The 13,567-nt window shown below is 34.8% G+C and overlaps 1 protein-coding gene across 1 annotated transcript in view; it reads left to right on the top strand.

The window, feature by feature from the left end:
- BRIP1 (BRCA1 interacting DNA helicase 1) overlaps positions 1 to 13,567 on the top strand; it is a 199,797-nt gene that overhangs the window by 14,833 nt on the left and 171,397 nt on the right.

Below are 13,567 nucleotides of genomic sequence, written 5' to 3'. Positions count from 1 at the left end.
ATTGTGAGCTGAACTAGTCATGTTTTTCACAGAACATTGTTTTTACTTCAAAAAATAACTGACAGACTACAGTGATTCTTGAAAATAAAGTGAGCCTGATAAAATTTGACCTTTCAAGTGAAAAATCAGAATTTGAAAAATTGTATATACCGCTGTGAGGTTAGCAGTTTTCTGATACTTAAAAGACTTCTCTGATGATATTTATTGGTGGTGATGTTATATATGTGACTTTTTGATATTGTGTAATGAAATGTGTTAACATTTATTTGTAAGATCTGTAAAATCAGTTCACCAAATATTTTCAAAATGACCTGTTTATGATATTACAAAATGATGCCTGGAAAAGATTCATCCAAATGTAAGACAGACCAATGGACATTTTTCTTCTCACCGTCCTTAGGCAATCACAGATTTTTTTTTTTTTCAGTCACTGTTGGCTAGTTTTCATTGCCATAGTTTTATATGAATGGAATCATGCCTGGTAATTTTTTTATTGAATTTCAAATATTGTGAATTTCCCCTTGCCAGATACTGGATATTGTATTTCTGCAAACCCTCTTGACTTTTGTTCTGGGATGCAGTTATTACTTGGAATCAGCTTGATCCTTTTGGGTCTGCTTTTAGGATTTGTTAGGGAGGACTTGATCAGGGTTTAGTTTTGGGCTACCTCAGTAGAGGCTAGCCCCTTTGAGTCCTCTACCTAGTCATGCTTCATGAATTAAGACGTTTTCTAGCCTAGCCGGTGGAACCGGGCACTGTTCACGCTCTACATGAGTGTCTCATTTCAGGTGGTTCTTGCTGCTGTCTTAGATTGTCTCCTCATTGGTGTGTGCTGATCAGTACTCTACTAGATACTTGAGAGGTCCTTCTGCAGACCTCTGGAACTCATTCTCTGTGCAGCTCTCTCCTTTCTGGTATTCTTGCCTGAGAACTTTAGTCTTCTTGATCTCCCTGAACTCTCAGCGATATCTCTCCAGCTTGAGTTTGCTGGGCTGTGTCTGGGTTTCCCTTCCTCGTGCCACAGCCTGGAGACTCTCAGCACAAGCTGAAACAATCATAAGGCTTAATCTCCTTTGTTTCCCATCCCTCAGGGATAACTCTTCCTTACCTGATGTTCTGTATCTTAAAACTATTGTTTCATATAGCCTGTATTTTTTTTTTTCAGGTAAGAGATGAAACAACACATTGACAAATCCCAAAAGTGTTTAGATGGCTTATAAAGCTCCTGTTTACTTGTACAGACTTTAAGCCTTTATAAACTTTTTGCATTCTTTTGCTCTTTCTCCTCCTTCCCACTCTGTTTTGACTGACTTCTCCTAATTCTTCAAGAAGCCTTCCTTGGTGTTTCCAGTTTTGAGTTAGATTCTCATCTGGAATGTTCCTTGTATGTCTCATTTTTTGACACTTACCTTATTACTCTTCTTATCTTCTCCTCTGGCTCTGAGTTCAGTTACAGACAACACCAGGTTCTCTAGTAGACTGAGACCTCTTTGAAGACTGTGAATGCTTTATTCATTTCTGTTTCAAGCACCTAACCTAGTGCCAGGAACCTAGTTGTAGACTGAGTGAATCAATACCATAATCCCTGCCCTCAAAGAGCCTTCTTTTAAATTCTTGAAAATACTAAGTTGAGGCGGGGGGAAATTGTCAGTTATCTTCAGAGAAGCCTTGTTGGGAGAAGTTGTCTCAGTAGCCCTTACTGTTTGAATTTATTAGTCTACTTGTTTATTATCTGTTTGCCCTGTTAGAATGTAATGTCAATCTTTTTCACAAGTATCTCTGGTACTGAGGATTAGCATATGGCATATATTAGTTATCCAATAAATATTTGTTGGTAGAATCTTATTGAATTCTTATGATGACTGTGAGGCAGGTACTATTGTTACTCTCATCTTATAGATAAGGAAACTCTGAGAAGTAATTTGCCTAAGATCACAAAGCAGAAAATTATAGAGTTATTATATCCTACCTAAGCAATCTGATGCTCTGGCAGATGCTCTAATTACAATATTATACATTCTCTAAAATGCCTCTCAGAAGTTCTGGAGCTATCTAAACAGTATTCTAACATCAAGATAAGGAAAAAATTATGTAGAAGCCTAAAGTCGAAAGAAATCAAGTCTAGAATAAGCTATGATTGGATAATAGCTAAAGTAAGATAGAGTGATTTTATTTTTAATTTCATTTTGGTTTTTACTGGTAAAGAGAGTGGACTCAAATCAGACAGCTTGGGTTTTAATCACAGTTCTGCTCTTTACTACTTTTGTAACCTTGATTAAGTTTTTAAACTATTGCTACGTTAGTTTCTCATTTGTTAAATGGGTATAGTAATAGTATCTGTCTTACAAAGCTGCTAGAAGATTAAACAATTTAATACTTATAAAGTGCTTAGACTGTACCTGGCATATCTGATGCTTATTAAGTGGTAGGTGGTAGTAAAAATAGCTGCAGCAGCAGTAGTGGTAGTAGCGGCATAGTTGCATATTTTTATGCTGCTGATAAAAGCTACTATATTATATTGATTAATAATATAAATTTTTAAAGTTAGGCTTATAGTTAATTATTTTAATTTATGTTAACGATGTTTACGACTGAACCTGTTTAGAATCTAGGTTGCTTGACCATGGAAGAGCTACCATGCTCCTGGCTGAGTAATTTTAAACTTAATTTTAAGCAAAGTTCTTTGATTTCTTGTTTTGGTTGTGTACTATGTTGATCATTATTATGATCTCATTGGCAAAGTATAATTGTATCAATTCATGTGTATCTATTTTTATATCAGTTTTTTTTTTAAAACCAGAAATTATAGATTTTCTTTCTTGGCTTTAGCTGGTATAACTCTGCATTACTTTAGAAATGGAGTATTTTTTATAGGTGGGTGATTTATTATCCGTGCTGTTAAAGATATGGGTTTCTGGCAACCTTCTTACAAGTTTGAAGATTTATTGAACAAGCTAAATCTCAACTAACTCTAGTAACTCAAATGATAACATTTCACTAGTGACTTTTTACTCATAAGAAGACATACGGGATACTTGCCATACTAATTAAGCATGCATACAGTAAGTTTATCAGACACCAGAGTACTTTTGCAATGACAGAAAAGACCATATGGCTAAGCTCTGATATTTGTTCTCTTTTTTGCTAGTCTGTACTGAAAAGCATGAATATATAAAGTAACTTTATGGAAAACCCCACAAATACTTACGTAAAATGATCTATTATTTTCAATGTTTTTTTCCTAACAAAGATAGAGTAAGCAGTTGCAATAGAAGCATAATTAGTACAAAATATAAAGTTTTAGCTAATGTGACTGTTTCTTTTATACTTTAGTAAATTGTTAGTAAATTTAGTAAATTTTAGTAAATTTTTAAGAAAACCTCTAGTATTTTATATTTTGGCTGTCACCTTAATTTTAAAAGTTTATGGTAGCATTTGTAGTAAATGTTACATAGATATTTAGCACTAAATAATACTTCTCGTTTTTCAGAGAACCGGGGCTAAACCTTTCTATGCATTAATAAAGAATAATAGGGATGTACGTAAAGGTCATTTATTTAAAGAAAGGAGTCTTTGAGTATAGTAATATTTTTTTTCCCTGCTAGAAATTTACTTTGGTTTCTAGTTCAACTTTTTTTTCTCTTTCTCTTTTTTAATGGAGGTATAATTGACATTTAATATGATAGTTTCAGGTATATAGTATAATGGTTCATTATTTATATACATTGGAAAGTGATCACCATAAGTCTAGTTAATATGTGTCACCTTACATAGTTGCAAGGTTTTTCTTTTTATGATGAGAGCTTGTAATATTTACTCTCTTAGCTTCTGTCAGGTATGTAATATAGTATTATTAACTATAGTTGTCATAATCTATGTTACATCCCCATGACTTATTTTATAACTGAAAGTTTATACCTTTTGACCTCTCTCATCCATTTCTTTTGCTCTTCACCCCCCTCTCTGGCTGCCACTAATCTGTTCTCTGCATCTGTGAGCTTGTTTTTTTTGTTTGTTTGTGTCTGCTTTTAGATTTTACATATAAATTTGTCTTTCTCAGTCTGACTTAGTCCGTTAAGTGTAATATCCTCCATGTTCATCCATGTTATCCCAGAGAGCAATATTTCTTTTTTTTTTTATGGCTGAATAGTGTTCCATTTTGTGGGTATGTGTGTGTGTGGGGGCACACAACTGAGTGCACATGCAACTCAAAGAGAGCATTTATTTTTTAGAAGAATAGTTATTTGCATTTGTAAACTAATGGTTTAGTTCTCTTATCTCTCGTTGTTGTTCAGTCGCTAAATCGTGTCTGACTCTTTGTGACCCCATGGACTGTAGCCCGCCAGGCTCCTCTGTCCATGGGATTTCCCAGGCAAGAATACTGGAGTGGGTGGCTGGTTCCTTCTCCAGGGGATCTTCCCCACCCAGGGATCGAACTCACGTCTTCTGCATTGGTAGATAGATACCTTTCCACTGAGCCACCTGGGAACCCCTTCTCTTATCCCTACAAAGATAAAATGTTATAGTTTTCATATATTTAAAGCCTGCAGTTGTATTATTTTCTGGAAAACTTTCCCCTATAAATTAAGTGATAAATTAGTTTAATGATTTCTGTTTATTTCTAAATTTGACATTAAATTTTTTATGTTTTTCTTTCAAGTTTTCTTAGTTTTTATGAAAATAATTTAGCTTCCAACCTGTGAATTAAATTGGGTAGTTGTCTTTTTACCTTCCTATTATCTGTAGTCGGCTTCCTTACTCTTCAAGTCAGAAAATGTCAATATTTCCTCTCTTGAATGAATTAACCTTCCAGTGTCCCCTGCTTTTTCCCATTCCTTACACTTTTAGATTCATGTTTGTTATACAGTTAATTCATATGTCAAAGATCTAGTGAGGCATCAGGCTCCATGTGGTCAAAACATGGTTAAGAAAAAGTATTATATTTTAGAATAGAATATTACCATTCTGATCGAAAAAGCAAGAGAGTTCCAGAAAAACATCTACTTCTGCTTTATTGACTATGCCAAAGCCTTTGACTGTGTGGATCACAACAAATTGTGGAAAATGCAAGAGATGGGAATACCAGACCACCTGACCTGCCTCTTGAGAAATCTGTATGCAGGTCAGGAAGCAATAGTTAGAACTGGACATGGAACAACAGACTGGTTCCAAATCAGGAAAGGAGTATGTCTAGGCTGTATATTGTCACCCTGCTTATTTAACTTCTATGCAAAGTACATCATGAGAAACGCTGGACTGAATGAAGCACAAGCTGGAATCAAGATTGCCGGGAGAAATATCAATAACCTCATATATGCAAATGACACCACCCTTATGGCAGAAAGCAAAGGACTAAAGAGCCTCTTGATGAAGGAGAAAGAAGAGAGTCAAAAAGTTGGTTTAAAACTCACCATTCAGGAAACTGAGATCATGGCATCTGGTCCCATCACTTCATGGCAAATAGATGGGAAAACAGGGGAAACAGTGACAGACTGTTTTTTTGGGCTCCAAAATCACTGCAGATGGTGATTGCAGCCATGAAATTAAAAGATGCTTGCTCCTTGGAAGAAAAGTTATGACCAACCTAGGCAGCATATTAAAAAGCAGAGACATTACTTTGCCAACAAAGGTCTGTCTAGTCAAAGCTGTGGCTTTTCCAGTAGTCATGTATGGTTGTGAGAGTTGGAGTGTAAATAAAGCTGAGTGCTGAAGAATTGCTGCTTTTGATCTGTGGTGTTGGAGAAGACTCTTGAGAGTCCCTTGGACAGCAGGGAGATCCAAAAAGTCCATCCTAAAGGAAATCAGTCTTGAGTGTTCATTGGAAGGACTGATGCTGAAGCTGAAACTCCAATACTTTGGCCACCTGATGCAAAGAGCTGACTCACTGGAAAAGACCCTGATGCTGGGAAAGATTGAAGGAGGGAGGAGAAGGGGATGACAGAGGATGAGATGGTTGGATGGCATCACCAACTCAATGGACACGAGTTTGGTAAACTCCGGGAGTTGGTGATGGACAGGGAGGCCTGGTGTGCTGTTGTCAATGGGGTCGCAAAGAGTCGGACGCTACTGAGCGACTGAACTGATATTACCTTGTTCCACCACTCATGATCATTTTTCTAGAATTTATTTATGTATATGCTCTTAATTCTTTTAGTAAATCCTCAAAATGAGTGAGGTATTTTCATATACACATTCTTATATTTATTCCTGCTATTTATTAAATAAATGCCAACATTGTATATATACTTTTACAAAAGTAATTATATTCCTTGATTCATAATAGTGTTTATTTTTACCTGGTGTGTAGAGAAGAGTTCGGCCCAGCAGAGTGCGCTGTTGGTCTTCAGATAAAGTGTTGATGTTGTGCAAATCCTTGGTCTGTTTTTCTTTTCCTTCCTCTTATACCACTATCTTGCTTTCTTTTCTGTCTCTTTCTCTCCCTCTCTTCACCCCCAACTTCCCTTCCCTATCTCCCTTTAATGCTTAATATATTCTTTAGAATCTCAGGAGAAAATGACCAATTTATTTTGAAAAGTCATTGTTCTACAAGTCATTTTCTCATAGTTTTACTTTTTATTTAAAATAACTGCTTATATAGTGGAACAATGCTTACTATGTTTTAGGAACCCTCCTAAGCATCCTGAAAATACTAATTGACTTGGTAAATACAGGTTCATGTGAGTTAATGCTTATTGCCAGTCCTTTTAAGTTTTGTGTGAATTTGACAATTTTCAAAATAAAACAAAAGGTTTAATTGAATCCCTATGATAACCTTATGTGGAAAGTATTAATATTTCATTCAATGACAGATGAGGAAATTGAGTCCCAGATGGTTTAAGTTCATATCATGAAGCTGATAAGTAGAGACTGGTTTAAAACTCAGCCATTCTGGCTTTAGAATTGATGCTCTCAACCATGTTACTGTTCTTCTGAATAGACTCTTCCAGATGACCTATAGATTAAAGACAGCTTATCTTTGTACTCTCATAGATAATATTATATACATAATTCATTTAAGATTCGTTGCTCTTTTAGTCTCTCTCAATACCCTGTTCTTTATGATGCTTACCAAAGTTTATGATTATGGGTTTATTTGTAGGTTTCATGGTTTTACCTGCCTTCTTGCCAGGCTGTTGCTAAGAACAAGTGTGATGTCTTTCTTGTTCACTTTTTTATAACCAGCATCTGGCACAGGACCTGTGCCTAGTAGGTACTCATATATTTGTTGAATAAATGAATGGAAAAATGACCAACTTTGAGAAAGTATATTATTTACCACTGTTTCTTACAGTACATTTTAAAAGTTATAGTTTTTTTTATGTCATACCACACAAAAATAAAAAATCAAATAATGATTTCAGGGACCAAGAGGTAAAGTTTGTACTTAATATTAACAAAAGATTAGAGACAACTTTTATTTTCTATAGCTCTCTAGGAACAAGTTGTTAAATAATATTATCACCTAGATGAAGTATAGTTTATTCAAGGCAGCAGAATTTTAGAAAAGTGTTATATGCCATAAAAATGAAGATAATAACTTATATTTCTGTAAGAGTTAATAATAATAACATAGTGATGGTTTTTCAGAATATATACTTGTGCCAGGCAATTTCTATATTCACTCATATATCCTTACATCAGCTCTGTGAATAAAATAGAGCAGATATTAGTCTTATTTTATAGGTAGGAAAATTGAAGCCCAAGGATATATTATTTGATGATGGTAATAATTATAGGTATATGATAGAATTGTGATTTGAGCCTACTTCTAAAATAGAGTTGAATATAGATTCATGGATTGTAAATGGTAGAAAAGAAGAGAAAAGGAATGGCTGGGAAAATGTTTCATTTTCTTGTTGACTGTTGAGGAAAACAGCAAAATTACTTGGCAAGAAAAAGATTTTCATTCAATATGTCTGTCATTAAAATATCTTATTTTAGTCATTCTGCAGTTAGAGAAGGTTAAAGTATCTTAAACATTGTGTGTATTTTATCTAATAAAGAGTCAAAGGAAGTTTTAAATTCAAAAAGAAATAGGACTATACATTGTTTGAAAAAAACCTGTGTTAGTATAAACCATTACAGAGTAAAAATTATAATATTCTCCCTTAAGCTATTACTCCCATCCCCCTTTCTGCTTCCCAGAAGTAAACAAGAGGAACACCTTCAGGAGAATCTTTCTGGATTGTTTTCTATAAGTTTACTACAGATATTTTTCATAGTTCTGTTACAGTTAAATTTTGTTTTTACATTTAACTCTTATTTATAGAGTTTATTTTAATATATGCATGAGGCCAGCCTCTAACTGTGTGCTTTTCCAAATAGATTATCAATTGTCCCAGTGTCAAAGAATAATTTTTCCTGATTTGAAGGTTTGCTATTATCGTGTACTAAATTATTATATATACTTGGATTGGTTTCTAGACTTTTTTTCTATTTACCTTTTAATTTTTTTCAAAGCATGTATGTGTATAGTCAGAGTCAAAGAATTCTAGTGGCTTCAAACAAAAAGCAGTACACCCCTGCCCTCATTCTAGTTGCTACTACTTCCCGCTATGTGGTCACTAATTTTTAATTCTTTTGCCTGTTTATTCTGATATTTATTTATTTATTTTTTAAATGACAAGCACTTGCAGTCTTTTTCTTGAATTTTCAGTTTTGGATAACTTCTGTTTTCTTCCTACTGTTCTTTCTAATTTTTTCATTACTTCTCCCCCTCAAGCCTCACCATGTTTGCTGTTTACATTATTGTAACTATGTAAGTATCATTAAAAACTGAGCCAAGTGTTATATTATGATTACAGTTCTTTCCCCAAACCAGGTTTTATTTTTTCTGGTGCTAAATGTTAGTGTTGCTTAGTTCTCCATGTGTCTGTAACTATTTATCTCCAAACTCTGACAGAACTTAAATTTGGTTAACTCATTCAAATGTATCAGATTAAGAATAGCCATATTTTTTAAACTCTCAATATTTAGTGAAAATAATGAAAAAATACTTTTATGATATTGAATTTTAGTATCTATATTTTTAATGATTTTTTTTGAATACAAAAGCATTATCTATTCCTTAGCAAAAATTTGGAAATGATCAAAATGTGTATTCTGGTTACTAATATTAATCTTGAATTCAACTGTCCCCTCAGTATCAAACCCTGTTATTCTGCTTGCTGTCCCCTTTTACACACACACACAATTATTTACCAGTTGCTGTGTAACAAACCAACCATTTATTTAGCTTACTATTCTGAGGGTCAGCTGGGCTACTCATGCCATCCATGGTCAGCTGCAGGTTGGCAAGACAACTCTGCCTCATAGGGTTGGTTGGCAGTTGGCTAGGACATGGGACCATGGGGTGAGAATCTCTCATCATCCGGTATACTAAACTCAGCTTATATATGTAGGTGGCCCCAAGGTTCCAGGAACAGCAAGAGAACAAACCCCAAATACCTTTTGAGCCTCTGTTTCCTAATATCCCAGTCATCAAAGCAAGATTCAAGGGATGGAGTTCACCCCTTGGTGAGAAGAGGTACAAAATGACCTTGCAAAAAGGGTTTGCATATAGAAATGAGGATTTGTGGCCATTAATATATATGTGTGTGCGTATATGTATGTGTATATATATGTATATAATACATTATGCATATACTTTTTAACAAAATTTGGATAGGATTTATTATTAAAAAAACTTCTTGAAATTATTTGGCCACACTGCAAGGCATGCAGGATCTTGGTTCCCTGACCACGGATCAAACCTGCGCCCTGGCAGTGAAAGTGTAGAGTCCTAATCACTGAACTGCCAAGAAATTTCCATTAAAATTTGGACTATAGTGTATATAGCTTTTACTTTTCACCTAATATGTCATGGTTGTAGAAAAGGCTTTTAGAAATATAAATCTTAAGTAGTCTATTTTGATACAGTTTTGATCTAACCTCTTTTTTTTCTATGCCAGGAGTTTGCAAACTACAATCCACAGCCCACTGCCTGTTTTTATAAATTTTGGGGAACACAGCTTACATTCATTCATATTGTTTGTGGCTACTCTTGTGCTACAATAGTAGCATTGAATAGTTATGACAGATACCACATGGCTCACAAAACTTAAAATATTTACTCTTTAAAAAAAAAATTTACTCTTTGGCCCTTTAAAAACAGTTTACCAATCCTTGTCCTGTGCTGTTTTAATTGTGGTAAGTGAGGCGAGAAATTGGTGGCGTTAGTGTGAACCTCTTGCTTTATCTGCAGATCTACCTAAGGGCAGGGTGGTAGAATGGATGAGTAATTGCCTGAGTGAGTTTCCTTCAGCTCCAATAGTTATGATTTTTTTAAGAGCTTGTAGAAGACATAGTAGTGACCTCTACAGTGGAAATAGAAAGGATTATTCTCAAAAATTTCAAATCTCCATCATGCTGAATGAACTTCATGGTGAATGTTTCAGAAAGATTTGACAGTTATTTTTGTTGATCTGTAGAAACATTTAATGCATACAGCAATCTAGCTGATGTGTATACACATTTAGTGATAGTAGAATCTACAGTTGCCATTTAGAAGCTTTTCACTCCATGATCATGGGTATGGAAAAATAACTTTACCTTGGAAAACTACATGTTAATTGACCAATTTTCTGACCAGTAGATAGGCAGATAGATTTCTTTATTAAAATTTTTAAAGATTTTGACATAGTCACAGCATTATACAGAAATTAGAAATATAGTGCAAATATATATATTTTTCCCATGAGCCATTTGATAGCAAGTTATTCATGTGGTGCTCCATCACCCTGGAATACTTTTAGTGTCCATTTCCTAAAGCAAAGACATTCTTTAATAAAACCATAAAAATCAGGAAATTATAATTGATTCATTGTTATCTAATATTCAGAACCAGATAAATTTTTACCCATTGTTTCTATGAAGCTTTTATAACAGAAAGGTTCAGATCAGAATCATACATTGCCTGTTTAGTTGTCATTTTGTTATTTTCTTCAGTCTGGAGTAATTCCTCAATCTTTTCTTGTCTTTCATGACCTTGACACTTCAGAAGACTGCAGCCTTTCTAGAATGTCTCTCAACTTTGGGTTTTGTTATCATTAAATTACAGTTATGTATCTTTGGCAAGAATGTCACAGAAGTGATGCTGCATTCTATCTATTGCATCTTATGAGGTGGCAAATCATTTCATTACATTACTGATGATTACTTTGATGACTTGATAAATATGCTAGGCATCACTGTAAAGTTATCTTCCTTCTTAACTGAAGAGGACTTAGTAGGGTGGAACTCTGAAACTATGTAAATAGCATGTCCTCATCAAATGTTCAATTTATTCATTTTGTATTTATCTTTATGGACCCATGATTTTACATTTTATTAAGTGATAATCCATAATATGATTTGTTTAAATGCTCAAGTTGGAGTTCAGTTAAGTTGCTTGTGTATTTCTGACATATACCCATTGTTCTTAGAGCACTTACTTGCTTTCTGGCATAGTAAGATGTTCTAGGGTCATCTCTGTCTTGTTTTCCTCCTCTAGTCCTAGATTCATCCATTTTTCCAAAGAACCTTGGTTTCTTTTAAATATTTAGAAACCAGGTTTTTGGTATTGACTTTACCCATTGCTATTGGGGTTACTGTTCCAGGCCCTTTAAGCAGACAGAACTAGGCAATATGTGTCTGTGTAATATATGTGCATGTATATACACACACAAATATATATATTTACAGATACATGTTTCTCTATTTGTATGTTAAAATTAAGTGTTCATAACAGTATATCCAATTCCAGTTCAACACCAGAGTTCATTCTGTTTCTTCCTTTTTATAATTTTAAATTAAAAACCTATTCCTAGTTTTTCAGAAAGTTAAAAATAGAATTACTATGTGGTAATTCCATTTCTAGGTATATATATCCCGAAGAATTGAAAGCACATATTGAAACACATGGGCTTCCCAGGTGGCACAGTAGTAAGGAATCCACTTGCCAATGCAGGAGACACAAGAGATGTGAGTTCAGTCCCTGGGTCGGGAAGATCCTCGAGGAGGAAATGGCAACCCACTCCCATATTCTTGCCTGTACACCAGTGTTCATAGCAGCGTTATTCACAAGAGCCAGAGGGTGAAAACAACTTATGTATCTATTGAGAGATGGATGGATAAACAAATATAGTGTATACATGGAATATTTAGCTCAAAAAGGAAGGAAGTTCTGACACATGCTGCAACAAAGATTGGCAATATTATGCTAAGAGAAATAAGCCAGCTAGAAATGGACAAATATGGTGTAATTCCACTTACAGTTTACTTTGTGTTTGTGTATTGATACAAGAGTTGGACCATAAAGAAGGCTGAGTGCTGAAGAATTGATGCTTTCGAATAGTGGTGCTGGAGAAGACTCTTGAGAGTCCCTTGGACAACAAAGAGATCAAACCAGTCAGTCCTAAAGGAAATCAACCCTGAATATTCATTGGAACGACTGATGCTGAAGCTGAAACTCCAACACTGTGGCCACCTAATATGAAGAGCCGACTTATTAGAAGAGATCCTGATGCTGGGAAAGAATGAAGGCAAAAGTAGAAGTGGGTGGCAAAGTATAAGAGGTTAGATAGCATCACCAACTCGATGGACACAAAGCTGAGCAAACTCCAGGAGATAGTGAAGGACAGAGGATCCTGGCTTGCTGCAGTCCATGGGGTCTGCAAAGAGTCAGACACAACTTAGTGACTGAACAAGAAATATGTTGCTGTTATAGAAATAGAACTCATTTTTGTATATTGACCATATAACCTGCAAACTTTCTAAATCACTTTTTGATTCTAGTTGAAGATTGGCTCTTTTGAAGATTTTATAGGGCTAAGTACAGAGCTATATGTTTGCATTCTCTAATAAACATTATTTTACTTCTTTTAGTATTTGGCTTTTAATATGTTTTCTTATTTTATCTTAGTGGCTAGGATATGTAGTACAAGGTTGAATTGGAGTGATGAGAGTAGACATCTTTGTTCAAGTTTCACTGGGGGAAAACCCATTAATGATGATTGATGTATGTGTTTTGTATATGCTCTCTATCCAGTTGAGGAAGTTTCCTTCTATGCCTAGTTTTTTTTTTTTCTTTTTGGCCACACCTCAGGGCTTGTAGGATCTTAGTTCCTTCACCATAGATTGAACCCATGCCCCCTGCATTGGAAGTTTGGAGTCTTAACCTCTAGACTGCCAGGGAAGTCTCTCCTTCTATTCCTAGTTTTGCTGAAAGTTTTATAATGAATGAATGTTGGATTTTATATTTTAAATTTTATTGCATCCATTAGTAGGATCACATGGTTTTACTCCTATATCCTGTGGATGTATTGACTTACACTGTTTGCTTTTTGGATGCTGACCCAACCTCACACTCAAATGAAAGCTGGAATAAAACCCACTTGTTCATGGTGTTGCACCCTTTTTATATCTTGCTAGATTTGATTTGTTAAGTTTTGTTGAGAACTTCTTGCATCTATGCTTCTTAAAGATACTGGTCTTTAGTGTTTGTGTGTGTGTGTGTGTGTGTGTGTGTGTGTGTGTGTGTGTATACACA

This window comes from Giraffa tippelskirchi, chromosome 3, assembly GCF_054371585.1.
Source record: "Giraffa tippelskirchi isolate mGirTip1 chromosome 3, T2T-mGirTip1v1.2.pri, whole genome shotgun sequence".
Lineage (NCBI taxonomy): Eukaryota > Metazoa > Chordata > Mammalia > Artiodactyla > Giraffidae > Giraffa > Giraffa tippelskirchi.
The sequence above is the reverse complement of the archived record's forward strand: the minus strand, read 5'-3'. Positions and strand labels throughout refer to the sequence as shown.